The sequence below is a fragment of the Balaenoptera ricei genome, chromosome 4 (genome assembly GCF_028023285.1).
Source record: "Balaenoptera ricei isolate mBalRic1 chromosome 4, mBalRic1.hap2, whole genome shotgun sequence".
In the NCBI taxonomy this organism is placed as follows: Eukaryota; Metazoa; Chordata; class Mammalia; order Artiodactyla; family Balaenopteridae; genus Balaenoptera; species Balaenoptera ricei.
Window position 1 is genome coordinate 152,123,583 of NC_082642.1, and position 25,574 is coordinate 152,149,156.

At 41.8% G+C, this 25,574-nt stretch overlaps 1 protein-coding gene across 25 annotated transcripts in view; it reads right to left on the reverse strand.

Annotated features, from left to right (window-relative positions):
* Positions 1–25,574, reverse strand: part of SETD4 (SET domain containing 4) — a 459,131-nt gene that overhangs the window by 88,574 nt on the left and 344,983 nt on the right. The gene's annotated exons all lie outside the window — the stretch shown is intronic.

Consider the following 25,574-nt stretch of genomic DNA (forward strand, 5'->3'; position numbering starts at 1 on the left):
TCTCACTAGAAGTATGTTTAAAACTTAGTTTATATCCTTCTCCCCAAAATAGTGATAAATACTTCCTTATATGTGTCACTAGCTATTAAAATTAATTATTCAAAATAAATAATGCATCATATTCAGGATTAAAAATGGAAATTGTATTTAATATTTTTGAAAGCTTGAGGAAAATATTACTGAAGCTCAATTTCACTTAAACTAGATAATTTGTTACAAATGACATATCATTTTTAATAAATATTAAAATATGATTCTTCCTTTTTAATAAATAGACATGAGCACAGACTTTGGGCAGAAGCTGGGGCTCTACTCCAGCTCTTTTTCTAACTGTGTTAACTTGGCAAAATAAAGGCCCCTATAAGCCTCAGTATTTTCACCTGGAAAATGGGTTTAATGATACAATCTACCTCAAAGTGTTATGATGAGATTAAACGAGTTAATGTACGTAGAGCTCACAGAACAGAGTCTGAAACACAGCAAGCACTACACAAGTTCTACTGTTGTAGTTTTTTGGTAGGCCTTTCTGCCTTGTCTTTTCTTTCTCTCCACTTTAAGTTTCCAAAGTACAGGGGAAAAAATACCAGCAATTATCTCTCCCCAAGCCCTCAGCATGGTGCTCAGCAGAAGCTGGGTGCTTCTAGCGCTGTGGTTGAAGTTGTGGAATCATTTACTTTCCTGTGGCATTCTGATACAGTTCAGAATTATTGATCTTGGTTTCTGGGAACAATATGGTTACATATCAGATATTTTCAGACAAAATTTTGTCTTCTCCTAGAAAGATAAGGTAAAGAGTCACAGCCTCCTAGTCTTGACACAGAGAAATGATCAGCTGGGAGTCAGGAGCCCTGGCCTCGAGTTCCATCTCTGCTGGCTACTAGTTACGGGGTCCTTAAAGAAAAAATCACTTTTTCCACACAGACCTGGGTTCTCCCATTTGACAGTAAGAAAAGTTCTTCCTGTGCGATTGTGTCATTTATAATAATGACAGTGACAGCCATCTCACCTCTAACGTAGACCAGGCATGAGTCAGAGTGCTTTAGAATTACCAACTTCTTCAGTCCTCAAGATACGGTTCCCACACCAGGACTTTAGAGTCCCCACTCTCATTATCCCCATTCTATAGCTGGGGAAACTGAGGCACAGAGGCCCCACTGCTGGTAAGCGGTAGGACCAGAGTCTGGTTCCAGAGCCTGACTTTTTAGCCATTACCCAGTACTGTCACCTCCAAGTTCATCAGCACCTGCAATACAAACAAATCCTTAATGTGCGTCCCCTAAAGCTCAGCATATGTTGGACCCCGTGCCCTCAGGCCTCTGTGACATCACTAGAATAATCCCTCAGCTCATCCTTCAAGAGGCAATTCAATGTCCACTCTCCTGAAGCTTTCCTGAGTCTCAGTGCCAACAGACATCACTCCTACTTTGACACACATTCCAACCCTGGGGCTGGTATGGCCATTGCGGTGTCCTAAGTTGGTGGCCATCGTTTTATATGAATTGTCCCATCTCCCTGCGCACATAATTACGCTCTGACGTCAGAGCCTGTGTCATCCTCTATTGGCATCTCCCTGCTGGAGCACATAGAAGGCTCAGTAAATATCGTCACAAGTCAGAGCATCACCGGCGTGTGGTGCATCCTGGTCTGACGTCATCTATTGATTAAGCTGATAGGATGTGGGACGGGGGGTGGGGAGAAGCCTGGGACTCCTAAATTCACGGTGCAGGAACGGAGTGGAGGCAGCATGGTGAGCCAAGACTGGCACTGGAGGAGGACAGCAGTTATTCAGGGAAGACAAGGAGTTAGGACACACCAGGCTTATTTCTACAACAGGGTGTAAGAATGCAGCAGCAGACAGACGCCGAGTTGCCACAGGAGCTTCCTGAAGGACCCTTCACTCAGTCCACAAGAGTTGCCCTGGAGGAGCAATGCATCACTCGTAATGCCATTTCCATGTTTACATTTTTGAAATATTAATGGCCTTGGCTGGCCTTTGTTCTGCTGATCATGGACACAGAACCTGTCCCTAGAGGAGGCGGACTCAGAGCCCAGTATTGAAATTCCATCAAGCCTTTTGGTCAGTAGAAATCCTTTAAGCTATGACAACAACTCAGGTCCACTCCTTCCTTCATTTAATTCCAGAGACTTGGAGGAAGTTTCATCCCTGAGACAGAATTCCACTTCATTTCTAACACCACACACTGTGGCTTAGAGACAGAAGGCTCACCAGCAGGATCGAGGGTCTACAATGTACAGGCCATTCACCATAGGCGGCTGAAGCTACAAGTGTCATGTACTGTGCACAATGGTTCTCAACCCCACAGCCTGGGAGGAAAGTTCATTTTAGGATTTATACCAGGAGTACACAAATGAGAAGAGGGTTATATCTTTCTGTGTATCTGGTTTGAAGCTCTGTGCACCAGATTGTTAATACCAGAAGACCATCTGAACATCTGTGGATGTGTCTCTACATCAGTGCTGTCCAGAAATGGCTGTTGGATCCACACTAAACAAAGCTCTCGAGAAGAGAGAGAGGACAGAGGATGCTTCTGGTAGAAGCTACAGAAGGCTAGTGTTTCAGGAATGAAAACCAAGCTGCAAAGACAGAGCTGGAAAGTGGGATATTGCTGCTCAAGGGGTGACCAAAATGCCTGGAAACCCCAGAAAGAAAGGACAGTCTCAGTGGGAGGGTTCCAAGTAGTGACAGCAAATGTGCATCCAACTCTCAAGCATTTGGTGGTTTCCCTGCATCCCGTATACGGACCAACTATTGTCTATTGTCGCAGACTCTGCGTGATTAAAGGCTCTCTAGTGCAGTCCCCATCTAAAGGTCACATAAGTAACCTCACACACACACACACACACACACACACACACACACACACACACACGCTAGCAGACACCACAGGTGCCCTGTCCATATCCCTTTGGCCCTTCCCTTTCCAGTGCACTCTGGCCCAAAGTCCAACTTCCAGCACCTGCACTTTTTTGCCTAAAGGCTTTCTCTGGCCACCAGAACCTGATCTGCTCATAGACATTTCAGGTTGGAATTGACAGGAATTAATGCTACTGGGAGCAGCCAGTGACTGATGGGAGTTAGTGGGTACATACACCTCAAGGTGGGAAAATTCCGTAGTTCAAGTTCAATAGCATTTTCCAGAGCTTGGATATATATTACACACACACAGACAGACAGACAGACACACACACACACACACTCCTCTACTATTCAGAGAAGGTTTAACTTGTACAACACTACTATCTTCACATCAATTTTATTATTGTTCTTATCATTTCACTTTAGAAATGAAGAAACTGAGTCTCAGAGAGTTAATAGATACCAAAGTCATATAGTGCACTCAAAACCACTTCTAGGTGCTTCCAATGCCTTCAGTTTTTCCACTGTGCCAGTGCTGCCTCAATGGAAGGGACAACCAAGGACACACTGCCAAAGAGCTCACTTATTGTCACTGTGTCTCTTGGTGAAAGGCACAATAGATATAAGGGCAGAACAAACATTACTCTAACCTCAGTGGTGAATCAGTTCTTACCTATTCCCCACCATCTACTGGCACACACTACAAACAATAGTAGATGCTTAATAAATACATGGTGGATGAATGGATAGATGGATGCATGGATGCACGGAAGGATGGATGATGGATGGATGAGTGGATGGATGGATGGATGCGTAGGTGGATGGATGGATGGATGGATGGATGATGGATGGATGAGTGGATGGATGGATGCGTAGGTGGATGGATGGATGGATGGATGGATGATGGATGGATGAGTGGACGGATGGATGCGTAGGTGGATGGATGGATGGATGGATGGATGATGGATGGATGAGTGGATGGATGGATGCGTAGGTGGATGGATGGATGGATGGATGGATGATGGATGGATGAGTGGATGGATGGATGCATAGGTGGATGGATGGATGGATGGATGGATGATGGATGGATGAGTGGATGGATGGATGCGTAGGTGGATGGATGGATGGATGGATGGATGATGGATGGCTGAGTGGATGGATGGATGTGTAGGTGGATGGATGGATGGTGGATGGAAGATGAGTGGATGAATGTATAGCCATTATCAGTCCTCAATGAATATCTATGTCTACTGCATCCTGAGCAAGAACAAGGGTGGGGTTACAGCTTATTAAATATGATTTGCATATAACCTATTGCCTATTTTACGTCCCAGCACCAAAGACATCTGAGAGGGTTTGTGTGAGAATGTCATCTATTGGGGTTGTCAGAGCAGAAAAAGTTTGAGAAAAACAAGTCTCAAACAGTCACCAGAGGCTAGGTTGAAATCCAGTGGCGGTTTTTATGCCTAAGTGTGCATAAAAACCACTTGCGAAACTTGTTAGAAATGCTGGTTTCCTGCCATAAGTCTAAGGTTCTAATTTAATAGGAACCCAGGAATCATGCAGTATCTTCAGGTAATTCTGAAGACACCACAAGGGTTGTGATGCTCTGAATAGGGATGAAGGGATCCCCTTCACAGAGACCTTTTCTTCTCTCCTTTAGTTTATTGTCAGGATTTGCCTTATTGTGTCAGCATCACAAATACACATGAGGCTTGAAGAGGGAGTCATAAGTGGGATATAAAAGGCATCAGTCCCACCCTGGGTACTCACTGAAAGTGTCAGGGAAAACACAGCATCAAAGCCTTAGGTGTAGATAAGGTAGATAAGGAGATTAGGGCCCAGAAAAGTCAACCACCGACCCAGTGCATCAATCCCTTATAAAGCTGCCAAAAGAAAGTGGTCTCACTTTTGCTTGAACACTTTCTGCAATAAGAAGTTCTCTACCTCCTGAAATTGTCATTGTTGAACAGTTTGGTTACACGTTCTTAGTGGTTCCATTTCTGTTTACTGAGGCCACAAAGATGAGGTCCAATTCTCCATGCACCATACAACTCATGGAATATTTAGGGACAAATGGCATGTCTGATCTAAGATAAGCAACCCCCCCCCATATTCCTATAAGTATTCATGAGATAGAGATTGACAACTATTAACATCTCAGTGATGCCCTCTGGACCTACCTTTGAATTTAGCCTCCCAGCTGTGGTCAGATACGAATAAGTAGAGAGGGTCTATCACACTATCATACCCTTTTATGGACACTCTACCTCCATTATTGCCTTCTAAAATCACATTAGCTGATCTAGTAGTCAAATCCTATTGAGCCAAACCTGAATTAAAACCCCAAAGTCTTCTTCACAAAACCTCTCTGTGTGTGGCCATTGATTCAGTTATCAGCACTCGTTGAGGAAAGGCATTCACCCATGTTGTGACTCATCTAACTACTTGGCCTGCATTTTGGCATCTCTCCATCTGCTCCACGTAGGAAGAGGCTCACTGCTTCTTCAGCCTTCCTGTGTTCACTAAATCTGGGTAGAGCTATCAAAATCAACTCTCCCACCCCTGCCCCCTGGAGATACACCATCATTACGTCAGTGGAGACTCTTGATCTGGGATCTGATCATATCTGCAGAAAGACATGACAGATAAGACTTCATTTCTTATGAAGATAAGAGTGAAATGAAGGGTTCTTGTCATGAAAAATTACTTCCTCCCATGCTGACACTGGAGAATAGGGCAACCAGGGTGCTGTCAGAGTATCCAATGAATGAGGGAACTTTTTTCCTGTCTCACTGATGGTTTAATAAAAGTTTAATCCATTTATATTTACTTTGGTCTATTTTAGCTTTCACTTCCCTTGCTTTTTTTTCTTTCTTCCTTCTTTCCTGCCTTCAGCTCTGTTTTTGTTTCTTTTTTCTTTTGAAATTATATAGTCACATTTCTATACTTTTATTATTATAGTATTAAGCATACACAACTATCTTTTTTTCAGATTTTGATGCTAACCAATAACTCTACTCTCCCACCGGATAAGAATCTTTAATTCCACCCTAAATACTGCCTTTCTATCACCCATGACATTGTGGTCTAGAATTTTAATTCCTTCTCATTTCAAATATCCCCTCAAATATTATTATTGCTATTCTTATAGTAGATTTGCAAAATGTTTTTACCCATTTCATAACTTTCTTGCTTTTTGATGCCCACTGATTCCTTATAGCTTCCATTTTCTTCTTTCAGTATTGCATTATTTTATTTGCTCTTTCAGGTAGTAAGTCTCTTAGTCTTTGTATGTCTGAAAATACATTTATTTTACCTTTACTCATATCAGGGAGTGAAACAAGTATATTGAGAGAGTTCTGAGGGTAATGAAAACAGGGGAAATGATGATGAGGACCCTTGACAGCAGCCCTGCCAGCATCTCAGGCTCATAGCTGCTGGGAAAAGCTTCCCTCCTCTTGAATCATCATTTAACTGAGTATAGATATGAAGTTGATAGTTACTTTCCCTTACCATTTAGAAAATAGTATTTGATCATCTTCTGACATGTGTTGTTGCCAATCAAAAGTCTGCTGTCAGTCTGATTGCAGCTCCTTTTCAGGTACACGTTTAATTTAATTTAATTTAATTAATTTATTTATTTATTTGGCTGTGCCGGGTCTTAGTTGTGGCATGCGGGATCTAGTTCCCTGACCAGGGATCGAACCCGAGCCCTCTGCATTGGGAGGGCAGAGTCTTAACCACTGGACCACCAGGGAAGGCCCAGGTACACGTTTTAAAGATTTTTATATCATCTTACATATTCTGTAATTTAATTGCAAGGAGTTGGGTTTGGACCATGTTATGTATCCTCTTCAAGATTTAGGGTTCTACTGCAAACTGGTTAATGATTTTTCATTATGGAAAATTCTCCACCAGTTTGTCTTTGACTATTATCTCTCCTTCATTCTATCTCTAATTTCTTTCTGGAACTCAGCTATATTTTGGAGCTTCCTGTTTTGTGTTCATTGTCTCAATTTCTGTTTCATATTTGTACCATCTCTTTGCCTCTTTGAGCTGTATTTTGAGCATTTTATTTTCTCAGCTTTATCTCCAAAATTATTTCTTTCTTCACTTGCATTAGCAATCTTTGTTTCTTTGTCAAACCCAACTGCTTTTCATCTTGCATTACAAAATCTATTTGTACTTTTCACCTTGATCATCTAAACCATGCCTATTTTCAAATTCTTTGGACATTACTCTTATCTGCAGTTCTTAGTGAATTCTCCCATTTGTTGTGTCTGTTGACCCTCTCTCAAGGGGTGAATGTCACTGTGGGTTTTGTCATTTTTTAGTTACTTGAGGGAAATGAGAACATACAAGCTTGCATGGTGTGTGAGATGTAAGCTTGTCTCTGGCATATGTAAGCCCTTGTGAGAATTCCACCTGTGTGCCCTGGGTTACGGAGGTCACCTTAGGGGGACAGTCTCACTTTGGCTCCTGCAGACTCTGTGGAGTCCCAGGCTAGTTTTTACATTCACGTTGTGCGAGACTTGTTTTCAGTGGTATTTTTTGGCTTGAGATCTGGCTGTGTACATTTAGTTTCACACTCATACTGTGCAAGCTTGTGCTTTCTGATTTCCCTCAAGTAACTCTTGCTACCCAAGGTCCAGAGCATAAAGCCCACATCTGGGGCAGGTGGGTGGAGTTTTAATCCCTATTTCATTGATGGGCAGTCCTTATCTCTGGGAGTTCAGTCTCTCCTCCTGCATCCAGGGATCTTGATGCCTGAACTCCCTGCCAGTGCATTGTTACAACCCAGACCCATAGGAGACCCTCCATCCACAGTCCCCAGGCCTCCTTCTCCTCCAACTCTGGCTTCTTGTTTCTGGCATCTGGAGATCTCCCTTCCCAGCTTTTGAGCTCACCTCTGGATTTTGTTTTTGTTATTTTTGGAATAGAAGGGGAACTTTCCCAATTATCTCGGTCAACCATCTTGATCAGAAGTTTAAAGGGTCTTTGAAACGTTAGAGGATTTAATTCATGGGCAATGCTTTCCCCTTAGCCTTTTATCGGATGTCTTTATAGCCACCCACCTCTGCATCCGAGTCCTGTAAGAGCAAGCAAGTACCTTTATAGCAAGACAGAAAAATCACACACATTCACGGTGGCAAAAGCCTAACCTCACAGGAACTGCTCTGAAAGGGAAAGCACCATGTGAAGAAACAAGTTTTGATATGTTCAGTGAACACTAGTCTTGGTATCTTCTGTGTGCTCATCAAATAAAAGATGTTGAAATGAAAGGGAAGTTTCTCTACCTCTGTGTTCCTGGCCTGGAAGTGAAACGATTTACATTATAAGAAGCACCATTTGTCTTGGAAATATAATTTTGAAAATAAGACTCTTTCTTTGCAGCTCCTCATCCTCACCCCAGCCCTGGTCAGAAACTCTGAGCAGTTGCAAGTGTATGCAGAGCTGAATGTGCCTGAAGTTCAGTCGTTCAATAAGTTGCAATAGAAATGTTAACAGCAGTATTGATTTTTTATTATGTTTGTATTGCCTGTTTAATTTTATTTTCCTTGCAGGAAATTTTTAAATCAAAAATCCAGTTATTGAAATGCCCCATAAGCCAAGTGATACTAGTGAGGCTAGAGGAACACAGGCATTAAATCCCTCCTGGTTTTCTCTCTTCCACCTTTGCCCACCCCCCAGTCCAAAACTGAAAGCTCCTCCATTTCCAGCTGAGAGTAAATGCATGTGACCTTCAGTTCCACAGAGGTTAACCTAGTCTGATTAACTTTTCCATGTTATTCCATTAAATAAAAACAGTTTTGACACCCAGAGACTAAAGCATCCTAGAGATAATACAATAACCCTATGCAATCATTGCAAATTGGATTGTAATAATTCATTTAGGTGACCATACATATTTGTTATATGTAATATGAAACATCGCAAAATGAAATCAATAGAAATGTTTCTTGTTAATGAAGATATACTGGGCTCTTATGTGTGGGTTGCGGACTCAATACCACAGAAATCTTATTTGTATTATAAATTTCAGGGTATCCTGAGTGTTACAAATGAAGATAGCATTTCTTAAAGAAGCGATGGCTGGTCTTTTAGAAAATTATATCATAAATTTTATGTCATTTCTTGGTCTTTCAAGATCTTTGCACAGCAACATAGTCTTATAATTCAAGTAAAAATTCTGGCTGAGTGATTGCGTTCAACAATTTGCAAACAAACTTTTACCCAAACTTCCATTTCAAAATTACAGAGTTCAAAATAATTTAGCCTCAGTAAGTCTGAAAGATGTTACCCCAGAAGATTTTAATATACTTTTTAGGGTATTTCCTTCCTCCTAACATAAAAACTGAAGATGTAGAGGTAGAAATTGATAGGTATAGGTACAGATATGTAACTATACACACATCAACCACCGTGACTGTAATGAACTTCACTATTAGAATACTACCCTTACCTTCACAAATGAAATACAATATAACATAGCATTATATAGTATACTATAGTATGATAATATAACATATATGTTTATTTATATGTATAGATAAATAAAATAAGATTGTTTTAACTGTGTGTTAACTAAACTCACATGGTATTTTAAAAGGCCCATTTTAATAGTAAGTTCTTCTGCATTTTGAACAATATTATGGTGATATTTCAGATGAACAGTTGGCAAATATTGGCAATAGGTGCAAAGAATTAGTGAAGTCATAAGTTATGACGCCACTTACACTTCTCCTGTCAAAGCTCCTATGCTTTCCTTCTAGTGAGACCTGACACGTTGATTAAACCCATAAGAATGGCATCCATCGCCCTCGTGAGAAAGGAGGATTACAAAACGCAAGTAGAGTTATTTGCAATAATTAAATGGTTATCCTGGATAGTATAAGTTTAAAACAGACCCATAACAGGTAATTGTAATCATGTTTCTCCATCTGTTATCTTTTTGATTAATGCTACTCTCTCCCGTTTCTACTGCACCCTCTGAAACCCTCAACTTTAGGTAAACACAGACTAAAACAGCATCTGCTTTAACTGATTCGACGACTCTCAGCTGAAATCTGGTTCTACCTGCACCCCTTGTGAGCCTCTTGGACTTGACTGGTGCCCACTTCCACACCCACTGAAGGGCTGTCTGAACAGACAGGAGCTGGGGCTGGCTTTGCCTTTGCCTCCTGCTGTCAGTCTTTTAAATACTTTGAGTCTGGGGTCTTCAGACTACACTGCCCTCTAACTTTCCTCTGCACTGTTTTCTACCTTCCCCTCATTTACCCCCTACACTCACTGGAGACTTGGGTTCCTATGTTGGGGTCATAGGTGTCCATCCATGAGCTTCTCCAGGCTCTTTCACCTGAGACTTTCATCACTGGGACCAGCTCTGCCTCTGAAATGGGAAACTGGGATTCTGTCTTTACACCTTCTACTCCTCTGACTCTCACCTCTGCTTCCAATCTGGTGTCTCCACCTCCTCCAGAGCTTCTCCTGTGTATCATCACAGGTGTCTGGAACCTCCCCCTTCCTCCTGACTCTGCCCTCATCCTGATAACTTGTTCTAGCTCTGCCTGCCTTAAAAAAAGAGAGAGGCAATTCTCTGGATCTGGACCCCGAGATCCTCTCTAGCCACTTCTCTCTTGCCTTCCCTTCCCAGTGCAATTTCTTACACTTCTCTCTTCTTCTCCCCTCCTCACATGCCACCACCAGCTCCCCCTGAAACTGCTTTGGCTGAGTTGCCAATGCCCTGTTAATTTCCAAATCCAGTGGAAACTTGTCTGTCTGTCTTTTTCTCTATCTCCCGTGGCCAGGAATTCCCATTCCTGCAGCATTCTGATTGCACGAACTCATGAACACCTCGATCCGTGGTTGCTGCATCTTTATCCATGAAAGATCTCTCTTCCTCCATCTGTTCTTTTTTCTTAATTTGAATTTTTTTTTAAATGATGAATTATTTCAAACATTCATAAAAGTACAGGGAATAGTAGGTTCACCTCTGATTCTCTTATTTTCTCATCCTCTGCAGTTGTTCCTAGTGGCCTCTTCCCCCTGCTAGTGTTAACTACTAAATCCTTTCCATCTCTTCCTCCTGACTTGCAGGTCTGTGTCCTCCCACATCCAGACACCCCCACTGGACGCCCTACAGGCTGCTCCACCAAACTGACCTCTTCTGCACACACAAGCCTGCTCTCCTCTTTCATCATTTGTATTGGTGATTATCTGTGTTGCCAACCAAGTTGGATAACGGAACGCTTCTGGCAAAGTTCTGTTATCACATCTCAGAAACCTCTTCATACCCTATCTCTCCTCCCATGCCCAGCCATGGCTTTGGTTCAGACTTTTCTCATTTCTGGCTGGATTTGCTATAACAGTCTCCTTGTTAGCCTAGCTCTTCAGTCTCGCCCCAGCACCTTCCAACCCAGCCTCCACCCATCTCTACACAGATGTTTTTCTTCATACAATTAAAATCCTATCATACAATTAAAATCCTATCATGCTAGAAACGATAAATGCTGGAGAGGGTCTGGAGAAAAGGGAACCCTCTTGCACTGTTGGTGGGAATGTAAATGGATACAGCCACCGTGGAGAACAGTATGGAGGTTCCTTAAAAAACTAAAAATCGAACTACCATAAGACCCAGCAATCCCACTACTGGGCATATACCCTGAGAAAACCATAATTCAAAAAGAGTCATGTACCAAAATGTTCATTGCAGCACTATTTACAATAGCCAGGACATGGAAACAACCTAAGTGTCCATCATCGGATGAATGGATAAAGAAGATGTGGCACATATATACAACGGAATATTACTCAGCCATAAAAAGAAATGAAATTGAGTTATTTGTAGTGAGGTGGATGGAGTTAGAGTCTGTCATACAGAGTGAAGTAAGTCAGAAAGAGAAAAACAAATACAGTATGCTAACACATATATATGGAATCTAAGAAAAAAAAAAAAAAGGTCATGAAGAACCTAGTGGCAAGATGGGAATAAAGACACAGACCTACTAGAGAATGGACTTGAGGATATGGGGAGGGGGAAGGGTAAGCTGTGACAAAGTGAGAGAGTGGCATGGACATATATATACTACCAAACGTAAAATAGATAGCTAGTGGGAAGCAACCGCATAGCACAGGGAGATCAGCTCGGTGCTTTGTGACCACCTAGAGGGGTGGGATAGGGAGGGTGGGAGGGAGGAAGATGCAAGAGGGAAGAGATATGGGAACATATGTATATGTATAACTGATTCACTTTGTTATAAAGCAGAAATTAACACACCATTGTAAAACAATTATATTCCAATAAAGATGTAAAAAAAAAAAAAATCCTATCATGCCTCTTCCCTCCTTGGAAGGCATTGGGATCCCTCCTTGAACTCATGATAAGGTCCAGACTATAACATGGGTACCAGATCCAACTGATCAGTCCCCCCACCCCACTCACAAACCCTCTGCTCTTCCAAGCTGGTTACCCTCTCCTTCCAAGAATGCCACTCCCCTGGGTTTCCCCCGACCGCAACCATGGAGCTAACTCTAAGTCTTCCTTTAAGACTTAGAATCTTGAAGTGTTTCCTCCTCTGCATCACCTTGCTAGGTCTCGAGTTAGGAATGATGCTTCTCCTCTCTGGATGCCTCTATCACTGCTCTTACCTCGCTGCTACTACCATTTGCATGTTGGTCTCCCTGGCCCATCTGTGTAAGCCCAGAAAACAGGGACTATTCTGACCTCTGCATAACCAGGATTTAGCATATTTCCTAGCATTAAGTCCTCGATAAGTACCCAACATCTCCTGACTCAAGAACTTGTTCATATGCACAGAGATGGTGTGCTGGGCCTTAATACAAAATCAATAAAATTGCAGAGGATTGTAAAAACCCCACTAAGGGCACAGTGTTCAGTATAAATTAAACAAACATTTAAATTCAAGAGCCATGATTTCTACTGCTTTAAAGCAAGTCAAGGGAAGTTAGCATTATATATTACTCCCATGTCCTTGAATGCTATTACTTAGGAACCGATAGGCAGATAATCAGATGCTAACTTTAGAGGTTGAACCCTTGTCTTATCATAGAAAACTGGATAGTTTTGAATGAGGTGATCCATTGATGATAAACCTTTATCCCGGGACATAACTCTGAAATTGTTCATGCTGTGCTGCTCTGTGACTCTGGGCAGGAACTGGGGGCTTGGTTATTTAGGTGAGGGGTGGGAGAAGAGAAAGGAGGACAGGATTTAAGTCAAGGAGGCCCTGCCCCAAGTGGCTGAGAATTAAGGTCATCTTAGCCCCAGGGAGGCTAAGGGTTCTCTTCCCCATATCACAGGTTATGTGTTGGCATCCCTCTACTGCTTTGCTGAATAGAATACCTGCATCACCCAAAGATAACCTATTTTCTTTTCTTCAATTAATAAGATTGAGCTTATAATTTATTGAAAGTGAATAGATTATTATGAGTTCTCCAGAGATAGATTCCCATGCGACCTGATTATTTTCTTTTTGTTCACCCCCATGTCCCATTCTCTGGGCTTCTCTTTTTTGTTCAGTGTCCCAGGAGGCTGGGCCTATGAACTTTTCTAGTGAGCTTCCCTACCTTGTGGCTTCTGGTAGGGTTCTGACAATGGGAGCCTTGGCAGAAGATTGGGGTTGGAGGAGGGAAAGACCAGGCACTTATTTCTTCTACACCCTCTCTGCCAACCCTCAGTTTTGCCAATGGCTGCATTTCTCTGCCTGTAGCCCCAGCGTGCATCAGGGAGGCATCTCCCATAGATCTCAATTCCTACCCCTGCTCTGTTTAAGCCAAAGGGAACTAACAGATTCCCACTGATGCTCACCCTTGGGTGTACCACCTTGCTGATTCCTTTACCCTTTGACCTCTGAAACTGTCTCTTCAACGAACCCCTGTAGTACACAATCTATTTCCTGCCGGGAGCCTGATGGGGAAAACCTCCTTGATTCCAGCCCTCATCATAAGCCTGACTGCAGTAGCCACACCATCTTCAGGACAGTTATGCTTGGCACTGTGGTCACTGGACAACCATCTCTCTGATGGTTGGCCTCATCAGCCTCTGACCCCACTCTGTCCCTTGCTCTTGCTCTTGTAGAGCTGGGGATGCACAACAGTCTTGAAATTCCTTCATCTCCTCCTTCCCCTTCCACCCAGTTTCAGGTCTATAACCACCTTCTTTGCATGTATGGTCCCACAAATGCCAGTCAAGGGCACCCTAAGCACAGAGTTCCATCCCAGCGTTCCCCAAGTCCCCGTTTCTTTAATTACTTCCCCTCCGGACACATGTTTCAATAGCACTATTTACGTCTATCTATTCCTCTTGAACTGTAAAAGGTTTTCATTTCTTTCCAAATCACTTAACTCTGCTTGGTGTGTTTAATAGCATTCTTTATTGAGCATCTTTTTTCCAAAGTGGTTTCCAGAATTTCTTCTTTCAGTGTCTCCAGAGATCAGCCTTGTCTTCATTGGCTTACAGCTGGGTAAACTCCTGAATGGAGACCTTATCTCACTTGCCAGCAGTCACTCAGCCATTCAGTAACACTCAAACATAAAGATTCTACATTAAAATTACTGGTCTCACAACTATTGGTACCTTCTCTGGTCCCAAGGAAACAAGAACAGGCTTGATAGAAAAAACAATGTTCACTCTAAGTAGCAGTGGCACACCGTGCAGTATATACAGGGCGATGCTTAAAATTATCATCTTTGGGGTTAGACTGACCTAGTTTCTGTCCAGTTCATCCAAGCTTCAGCTGGGTGACTTTGTGCAAATTACTTAACCTCGCTGAGCCTTAGTTTACTTATCTATTGCATGGGAATGGTAATACCACCTCGCAAAGTTGAGAAGATAAAATAACAAAAATGCTTAGCCCAGTGTCCAGTATAAATGAAGTGGCCAAATAATAGTAGTGATCATTAATTTAAAGAAAATAATCATATAGCTGAACTTAATTAATTTTTTTAAAAAAGTATATGAAGAAATGCTCAAACTCATAGAAATCAAATAAATGTAAATTACAACAGTGAGGTGCTGCTTTATACCATCACATCAGAATGGCAAAAATAAAAAATGGCTAATATCATGTGTTGGTAAAGATGGAACATTTCTACATCACTGGTACCACCATTTTGGAGAATAATCTAGCTGTATTTATTGAATTTAAATATATATACCTTATGAAAAAAATATATATAAAGATAGAAATTAGATGGCAGGTGTGCTGAAAGTTATGTCTTCTCTGTGGTCACTCCATGAGCCCCTCTTCTCCCCTCCTCTGCTCCTCCCGTTGACATGGCATCCTCTAAGACTTGCACCTGGATCCTCTATGACTTCGCCAGATTTTCTTTCTCAGGGAGCTCAAGTACTTCAATACCTCGATTCTTTTTGTTGTTGTTGATTAAATTGCTTATATAGGATCTCCATCTTCTCCCTAGTTGCCAGGATCTTCTCATCTATGGCAGTGTTTCCCAACCTTGCCTGATCATAAAACTTACACGAAGTGGGAGTGGGGGGACTTTAAAAAATCTCTAAACCCAAATCTGCAATGGGTGTGGGGATATGCAAGTTTAACAGGCCCCCTAAGGTAAGTCTGTGATCAGGCAAATTTGGGATAAAACAGCCCATTCAGCACAGCCACCATGGTCTCCTAACCCAGGTCTCATGACTTATGAAGGAATTTGCACCACTATCTCCTGCAAGTAACAATCAGAGGGAAAGAAAAATTGGAATCAAAACCCTGGGGATGTTGTGATATTTCTATAGCTTATAAAGACAAGAGCTGGCACACTTAATATTGAGAATCTTTTGAAATACTTGAAATAAATATGGCCACCATATCTGCAGGACACTTCTGTATGAGAATCCCAACTTTTAAAACTAAATGTGCCAACAGAGATCAGCCAAGATAGTGGAGTAGAAAGACCACAAGCTCACCTCCTCTCACAGGTACACCAAAATCACAACTATTTATAAAACAACCATCGGTGAAAAAGATGGTTTTTGAACCCACTAGAAAAGATCTTCTACAACTAAAGATATAAAGAAAGAACCACAACAAGACAGGGAGGAGGAGCAGAGTCACAGTATAGTCAAATCCCATACTCCCAGGTGGGCAACCCACAAACAGGAGAATAATTACATTGCAGAGGTTCCCCCACAAGAAGTGAAGGGTCTGAGCCCCATATCGGGCTCCCCAGAACATTTGACTTTGAAGGCCAGCGGGGCTTGCTTTCAGGAGTCCCAGAGGGCTGGGGGAAATGGAGACTCCTCTCTTAAAGGGCACACACAAAAGCTCACACTCCAGAATCCAGGGCAGAAGCAGTATTCTGAAAGGAGCCTGGGTCAGACCCACCTGCTGATCTCAGAGAACCTCCCAGAGAGGCGGGAGGCAAGTGGAGCTCACCCTGTGGACACCGACACAGGCAGCAGCAGTTTGCGGAGCTCTTTCTGCCACACGGATACTGCTGCTGCCAAGCATCATTTCGGAATCCTCCCTCTAGTTTCAGGACCCAGCCCTGCCCCCACCCAATAGCCTGTGAGACCTGTGACACCTCAGGCCAAGCAACTAACTGGGCAGGGACACGGCCCCACCCACCAGAAGAGAGAACTCACAGACGTCCCTGGACACAGCCCCGCCCGTTAGAGGGCCCAGAACCTGGTCCCACACACCAGTGCATAAGCACTAGACCCAGGACCTCCAGTGCCCTGCATCCAGAGACCCCAGGACCCAGCTCCACCCACCAGTGGGCGGGCACCAGACCCCAATCCCTGGCCCCTCCCACCAGTGAGCCTGCTCTAGCCTCAGGACAAGCCTCACCCAGCAGCCGGCAGACAACACTGGTGTTCCCTCTATGCCCACTTTCTAGAGAGTTTTTATAATAAATGGACTTTGAATTTTGTCAAAAACTTTTTCTGCATCTATTGAGATGACCATATGATTTTTATTCTTCAATTTATTATGATGTATCACATTGATTTATTTCTAGATATTTGCTGCATCTTTTTTTGGGGGGGGGGAGCAAAACTGTCCCTAGAATCACTTGCCCTTGTGCTTTCTTGGGCAGAACTGATGAACAGACCCACCCCTACAGGAATAATTCCATTTCCATACAGGAAATGGAATTATTAAGTTTGCCTTGAACCAGTCATGGTCTATTCCTGAAACTCACCTTCCCTGAGAGTATTTCTAGAATACATTTAGGAAGAAGAAAGAGACCTATCATAGATAGGTAACCAATGGAGTCTTGAAAAATGCACAAGATCATAAGATCACAAAATAAACATTTTTTTTCATTTCTTGATTTGCGGAGTGTTCATGCCAACAAATTTTAACCACACACAATTTCACTTCCAAACAAATGTCTAAGTCCTTCAAAGCAAATTTATAGTTTCATTTGTATTAGATTGCTATGTTGCATCTGGACTCTTAATTACAAACACACTAAACTCCTACTAATACTACAAAGAGCATATGCTGGCCTCAGGGAGGTAGAATGGAAGTAGAAAGGTCTAGTCCAAGCTTCTCCCACCCAAGTGTGGGTTCTCAGTTGACAGACAGAAGGTCTAATTAAGGTCATGACCACCGTTCCGTTTACACAAAGATATTATTAGAGGGTCCATCTTTAGATCTTGGTGGCTGGGGGGGGGTCAATATATATTTTTATTCCAAAAATAAAAAAGCTTTTATCTTTAAAAAAAAGTTATTGGAAATATCATAAGAACCCTCTCTATATTTAATTATTGAATAAATGTTGATATTTGTTAACTTATATTCTCTCCCTTTCTACAAATGATTTCGAGAAGCTTATAAAAAAAAAAAAAAGAGCCAATCTGAATAAGGCTAGTGGATTGCACCAATGTCAATTTCCTGCCTGTAATATTTTACAATAGTTGAAGAAGATGTTATCATTGGGGGAAACTGGGTAAAGAGTAGCCTGGATCTCTCTGTATTCTTTCTTACAACTGCATGCGCATCTATACTTATCTCAAAATAACAAGTTTAATTTAAAAATAAATAAATATAATCAAAAGGGTAAAATATAAAGAACTGAGCATATCACTGGCAGCAAAAATGGTACATCTGAAAGTAAGAAAAAGCAGAGACATGCAAGCCAGCAGTCCTCTGCAGTTGTTAGCAGGGGTCTGAAAATTTGGTCTAAGCTTCCCAGTGGCCAAAGGAAATAGGGAATTAGTTACAAGGATCACAGTGCCCTAAAATTTTATTAAAAGGGGGGAGGAGAGACTGCATTTCTGATACTGCAACCTGAGAGGAATTTGTTCCCTTTACAGATATGTTGTGTTGTACCCAACAACAATCCCACAAGAGATAAAATAGAAAAATTCATAGGACTTTTTTTTTTTTTAATGTTCTTGAACCTGTAGAGACAGTGGAACTCCACGGTACATTTCAGAAAAAAATAAAATTCTGAGGGGCCAATAAGGTTCACCCATGGGTAATGAAAGGAGGCACAGTGACTTCATTTGATCACCTTTCTGCCATAATTACTCACAATTATTGAATTACGTTTTCACCCTGACACTGTGAAATACATGTTCTTCAGGAGCGACAGGCAAAGGTGGCTCTTCAATACATTTTCTAGAGTCTTCCTTTTGAGCAAAAGTCAACAGCTTGCCAGCCATCTCCTGTCCTCCCGGCTCTTCCCTGTCCCCAGCGCCATCCCCAGCATCATTTCTGGGCTGCATAGCTCCAGGGGAATTGGTTGCAACACTGGGGAGTCTCTCCAGGTCCCTGGACAAAGGAGCCACCACGGCAAAGAGCACACAAGGGAGCCGCTGAAGTTCCCTCTCCCTTGTGAACAAGAGCAGAATTGGGCACTTTTTTAAACAGTCCCTGGGTAAATGCTTCTGCGCTAGGTGTTACTTTGCCTCGGACAGGCACAAATCCAGCATGCCCTCTCAAGCACACATTGGAGAAATCAGGGTTGAAGAAACATTTTAAGTGATGCTGTTAAGTTCAGACATTACTGATTGATGGGGATCAAAAGGCAAAGGATCCAACTCATGGTCTCTAACCCCCTGAAGCTGATTATCTGTTCAATGCCAAGTATAGATAAGGTGCCGGAGAAGCCACACAGAACTAAATCAGAGGAAAATCCAAGTGTTGTAAACTCAAGATGTAAGTGCTAGGTTTGAGGGAGCGATCTGAGAAATGAAACCAGAGAGTGAGTTTTAAATGAGGTCTTGGAAAGAGAGAGGAATTACACAGATTGCCCGTGAGGAAAGGGTATCCCTCACAGGAGGTACAGCAGAGAGAAAAACATGAAGGTGGGATTCGCAATTCAGCCTCGGGGGACATTACACAGATTGATTTGGTTGGCGAAGCAAGGCCATGGTGGAGAGTAATGGAAGAGAAAGCTGGAGAGATAAGACTAGCTAAGGCAAGTCTTTGAATACTACACTATGGCATTGAGAGGATTCACAAAGAATGATATCAGCACGTACATGCCAGCCTAATAAAAAAGTAGAGACAATGGACTGTCTCGTGCATCAGAGGTACTCTGCCTAAATTATTTTTGATCTATTGGTACATCTTTTATGATCTACTAAAAAATTAAATTTTTCATTCATCTATTGTATTCAACAAGCGCAAGTCACGAGCCCAGATTATTAATGATGTCAGATCTTGTATTACTAAAACAAATGCATAAAGGTTCCATTTCTGATGACAAAAAGAGAGTCATTTGTTTCAATCATGGAAGACAATCTTATTAAACATTGCCAACTTACTGCCAAGCTGGCTGGTCACCAAGGCACAGCTACAGAACAAATGGAATTGAGAGGACTGTCAATCTTCTGACAGTGTCACAGTCCCCAAAATAATAAACTTAGGGAGAGATAAATCTGTTATGACTTGGACACTTTTACTTCTTAATTCTGGAGTCTTTCAAGTTCACCATTTTCATAATCCTTTCATGTAACAACTAAGCTGTTTGGGAAATGCTAGTGAGGATGGGTAAAATGGTCCTATCTGTGTGGAAACCTTATATATATATATTCAGATAAACTGACTTAACCTTTCAGGAAAGTAATTTAGTAAAATAGATAAAAAGCCTTAAAAATGTTTATACCCTTTGACCCAATAATTTTACTTCTCAGTCTAAGGAAAGAATCTGGAATGCAGAAAAGGCATTGTGATCAAGAATGTCCATTACTCTGTAGCTCTTAATGGCCAAAAACAATGGAGCCAACCGATTTTCTAACAGGAGGGGCATGATTTAATAAAGTACCTTCCAGCCGTGGAAAAAATGCTTATGACATATTACATATATGCTATGTCATATATACTACACTTTCAAGTATACAAACAAGGTTCCCAGAAAGTATATAAATAAGGTTCCCAGAATGAAGACTAAAAATAACTGCCCCCAAATTTTGACAATGGTCTTTCAGATGTTGAGATTTTATGTACCTGTTTATTTTCTTCTTGTTCTTTACTATAGTACTTTCAAATTTGTCTCAGTACTCATGTATTACCTTTAAATGCAAATAGAACTCTTGAAACATTTCTGAACAGGTTCATTCTAGAAGGTCCTCTAGCTGGGGGGCACCAGGAAGAATGAAGGACAAAGAGCACAAAAAAACCAAGAAGGATGGTAGTTCCTATTACATCTGAAAGATAAACGTGTTTGTTCCAGATTTGCCAAGAGAAGCTTGGAGGGATTCCCAGGGAATGAGTCCAGAGTTAAGGTGCTGCCCAGATCCCAAATAAGCCCAGCCCCGACCCAAATGGCCTTGAGGTAGGAGAGATAAGATAATACAAATGCCAGTTAGTTTTAGGGGAACCCAAAAAAAGAGGGTTTCATGCTCCGATTCCTATTTGGAATTCTGGGAGAAGACCACTTTGTGGGATGCCCAAAGGCAACATGAGGTAGTCTCACTAGAGCAAAAATGGCACAGAGTGGGGTTTGGAGCCTCTGAAGTAGTTCTCACCCCAGATCTCCACGGCCTAAGCAGCAAGGCACAGAAAGATCCAGAAGTTCCCATGAGACTCCATGGTGAACAGGCCAACGAGCTGAAGTGGCCTAGAGTTGTGACAAAGAGTGGCCAAGTAATGACACTAGTGACCAAACTGCCCCAGCATTAGTGGCAGATGCAGGCACACACCTGAGGCCAGGAAAAATTCACTATTTTTTCTTTAGTTTACCCCTTTGATCTTCAGATGCACAGAATTAACTTAATCATACTCCTAGTTAATGGCATGCCATCATTTAGTGGCACACTCTCATGGTCAGTTTGTGATGAATTATGAATGATTGATTGATTGATTGCCTTTCATTCCCATTCTCATAACCATCTTTCTCTCCCACCATGGGCAGTCACCCCATTGTATTTGACTAGTATTCTTGAGTTTGTATGTACCCTTGAGAATTACAAAGTTTCAATTTATATAAATGGTAATGTGCTAAAGTTGACATTGTGTTTTTACTTTCTTTACTCAGCACTAAGTTTTTAAAGTCTATTCATTCTGATGTGTTTATGCCTAGTTTGGCATCTGCATAATATTCCTTGATTTATTTACACATTTTCCAAGTGACAAACACTTCAGATGTGTTCAGCTCCAGCACAGACACTGCTGCAATGGATATTCTTTTGCATGTCCACTCATAGACACTTAGGAGAATTTCTCTGATACGTATCACCAGGAGTGGAATTTCTGGAATAGATGAAACACACCTACTTAACCTAATGACTGACTACTGCTTTTAAAAGTGGCTTCATAAGTCTTCAGTAAGAAAAAATAGTTGAAGAGTTACAGTACAAACACACACACACACTCACACACACACACACACACCATGCCTATGACAGAGGCAGAGCTGTGTTGCTCAGATCCCTCTTCAAGGATGGAGGGAATGTGGTCCACAGTCAGCCTCCAGCTGTCAGCTCCCACAGGGTCCATCTCCGTTGTGGAACACGTGGTCTCTAGCCTCTTGGGGTTGATTATATGACCAAGGCCACATATAGATAAAGACTTGGCTGCAGTTCTTACCTTCCCAGGCCAGCTATTTCAGCCAAATGTCAGCAACACTGAAGGGTAATTTCCACTCCAGAGGCCCTGCCTGATTGGCCAAGGCTTTGCCCTGCCTGCATCACATCTCAACTTCTTCTGCCCAGTACTGCATCCTCCCCATGCCTATCTCAGGTGCTGATCCCTGATAAACTCTGTCTCACTCTCTGCTCCTGGAGCGCCAACATGCCACAGCACCACTCAACTGCCCAATCTTGCCAGTCAGCTGTGTCTCTCATTGTTCTTTTAACTTTCATTTCTCTGCTTCCTAATGAATTGAAATGTTTATTCATATACTTGTTAGCTGTTCAGTTCTCCCCTCCTCTGAACTGATTTATCATATCCATTATTCTTGGTTCCTTGGACTTTTTCACGCTAACATGTAGGAATTCCTTGATTATCCTGCATAAGCCTTCCAGTTTTAGATGTCGCAAATATCTTCTTCTAACCTGCTATCTGACTAATAACGATGTCTCTATGAGATTCTACAATGAACTGGATTCTTAAGTTTGATGTAATAAAATCTACCAAGTTTTTACATTTGGTTGTGATGTTGAGGTCTGGTTTAAGAAGTCTTCTCCTATCCCTAAGTCAGATAGTCTCCTGTATTTTCTTCTATTATTTTTACAGAATAGGTTGATGTTTAGGTTTCTAATTTATCTGGAGTCACCTTTATAAATGATATAAGGTTGGGACTCAGTTTTATTTTCATTCATCTAAAGAGGAAGTTTCTGTAGTAGCAAGAGAGGAAAAAGTAGTCATATAGCTTTAATTGGACAGGGAGGAATAACAACAAGTGGCATGGTGTATTATTTAGAGATATGGGCTTGACCATCAAAAGTAACCAAAAACAGAAGCAGCTAAAGGTAAAGCCCTCAGAGAGGGGGAGGGGAAGGACGGGGAGAGGGGCTTGGGGGACACACCAGGATCTATTGCTTGTCACATAAGTCCTTTTGTTCTCTTTTATTACTTCAGTAATTTTTAGAATTACTATTCAAGTTAAACGTGAACTTCAAGTTAAACTTGAACTTCAAGTTAAACTGAAAAAAGTCACACTTGTTATGAATCCTTCCCAAGCAGACTCTGATGTCTTGAGTCAGAGACCTATCCCAGCTCTCCTTACTCCCCATCAACTCATCACACTTCTTCATTTTGGAATGGGTTCCCAACAGGAACTCATCATCTAGGGTGATGTAGCACCCTAGACACTCTGCATGACACCACCCACAGGGGTGGGACATCTGCCTACAGGGAGGGTGGGCACATGATTGTCCTGGACGTGGAGGAAGGGAAATGGCCTCACCGTGAGGTGAGGAAGCCACAGGGCCGGCGGAGATGCAGGTTTACAGAGGGCCTGTGAGTATGTACTTTCTCAATAGAGAAAGGCATATCCTGAAGGTACACCACAGTAATTTTATCTGTCTGTGAATATATGATACTCTTTCTTCCCCAAAAATGATTTTTAAAAAAGCACTTCATACTGTCTAGCAAGTCCAAATTATTTAGAGCCGCCGTATATGGTTGTGAATGTTCTATGTGTGAATGCCCTGAAAAAATGCTCTTAAAAAGAAAAAAATATATATATATATTTAGCTGTTTCTATATGATACATCATGGTGCTTTGAAAAGAGCCCTGGACTGAGAGTCAAGAAAGCTGAATTTTGACCTGGCCACTGGCTATGTGATTTTGAGCCAGTCCTCCCTCTTCTAAAAGCTTCAATTTCCTCTAAGAGAATGGGTTACTAGATAGTTTCTAACACTCTTCTCAATTTTAACAGCCTATTATACAAATATCTGATTAAATTCATAGAGAATCCCACAATATCAGAATATCTAAAAAACACATTTTGAACCCAGAAAGTGAATTTCACTGACATTTACTACCAAGTGAAATTTTTTATTTATGAATTTGATTGTCCTTTTAAAATATGTCCTTTAAATGCCATTAATTGATAAACAGCAGAAATGGTTTCAAAATCTAATCCAACAAAGCTCCTGCGTGTTCTACTCAGAACAGATGAATCCTTAAATTTTTTAGGGTTATCAGATATGTATAATATTGCCAGTTCATTAGAGGGTTGTATTACCATACTTCATTCATCTATGGCTCAAAGTGTTGTTATCAACTCAAAATATTTGACAGTCTTAAAGGTGAGAGCACCTCTGTGGGTTAACCTTCCCTCTTGTATGCACACAACATTTCATGAGGCCAATATAAGAAATCTTGCTTATTTCTTACAGTGCAAGCCAGGTGTACCTTCCCCAATAGCTTCTAATCATTCATCAGACCCATCTGGAAAAATCCCACACCTTGACAACTGAACTTTCCATCTCTGGTTGAGGAAACTCAGGAGATGCAGTCTTTTCTTTCTCTAACACTGCAGTTTGTAGAAAAGAAGGATATGGCTTTTTCCACCCTGCCAGGCTCCCAGTTATGGGATGTGTCTGGTACTGCAGGGTACCTTTGAACAAACAACTGGCCATTTCCATGTATCCACATATTATTGCTTTGCTACAAGGAAAATATTGTAACACTGACCATTTAATATTAGAATACTGACCCTATCTTATTAAGTGATCTACCAGTTGTTGGGCATTTCATTACTATAAACAACCTCAGAATAATAAAACCAAAAGCCAACTCAAGCACAATCACAGGGAAAATGCTTTCAGTGGAAAAGGATGAGCATTTTCTCGGCATCATCATGTATCTCAAGATTTAGTTCTATAGCCAGAATGAAAAAATCGGGGAGGCATACAGCAAGCTGCCCCTCTGGCCTGTCCCTGGAGCTGTGCTCCAAAGGGCACCAATCATCTTCAACCAACAGATCCGATGGCTCCTTCTCAGCATGGTCCTGTCAATCCCAGCACAGCATTTAATGCTGCGAAGCACACCTTCCTTCCGAAATGGCAGCCTCTTCTGGCTTTGGGGATAACTCTCCCTGACCACTCTTTTTTCTACCCATAACCAAATGCTGCTGTTCACCAAGGCACTTTCACCAACTTTTTCTTCAAAGCTTTTCCGGGGGAAAGTTCATCACCCATGTGATGATCGCTCTGACAGAACTCTCTACAAAGTTCCAACGCAAAAATTTCACTTTCCAATTGTACGTCTTCCACCTTGCATTTTAAAATTTAAATCCATTTCTTCCTCACTGATTCCACCAAAAAAAATCTGATCCCTTTTCCAAGTTCTCTCAGTTAATGTCACCATAATATACCCATTTATTTGGGTTTGAAATCTCACAACCATCTTTCACTCTCCTTTTTTTCCTATATCTAATCAGTCACCAGCTCCTGTCAGTTTTACGTCCTAAAAAAGGTCAAATCTTGATTATTTGAGGTTGAATTAACCACGGTGAAGACTGAGCAGTGACCTGGGACCGTTTACCTTTCCAGCTGAGTGAGAGCACTCATTGTTGGATGACTGCTAAGCTGGGAAGAATGGACCCAAAATGCAGAAGAGCTGCCTTTGATGTCAGCAGGAACGAGAGACCGAAACTCTAATTGGCCTACCTGGCTCCACCTCCTGCCTTCACCCCAGGACCTGACCAATCCCCAGAGCAGATACTCGGTAACCATCTGCCAACCACAAGCGTGTCCTAGCTGTCTTCTGAGTCTCAGCCATAGTTGTTCCACCACTAGAAAGTCAAGAGTTGACA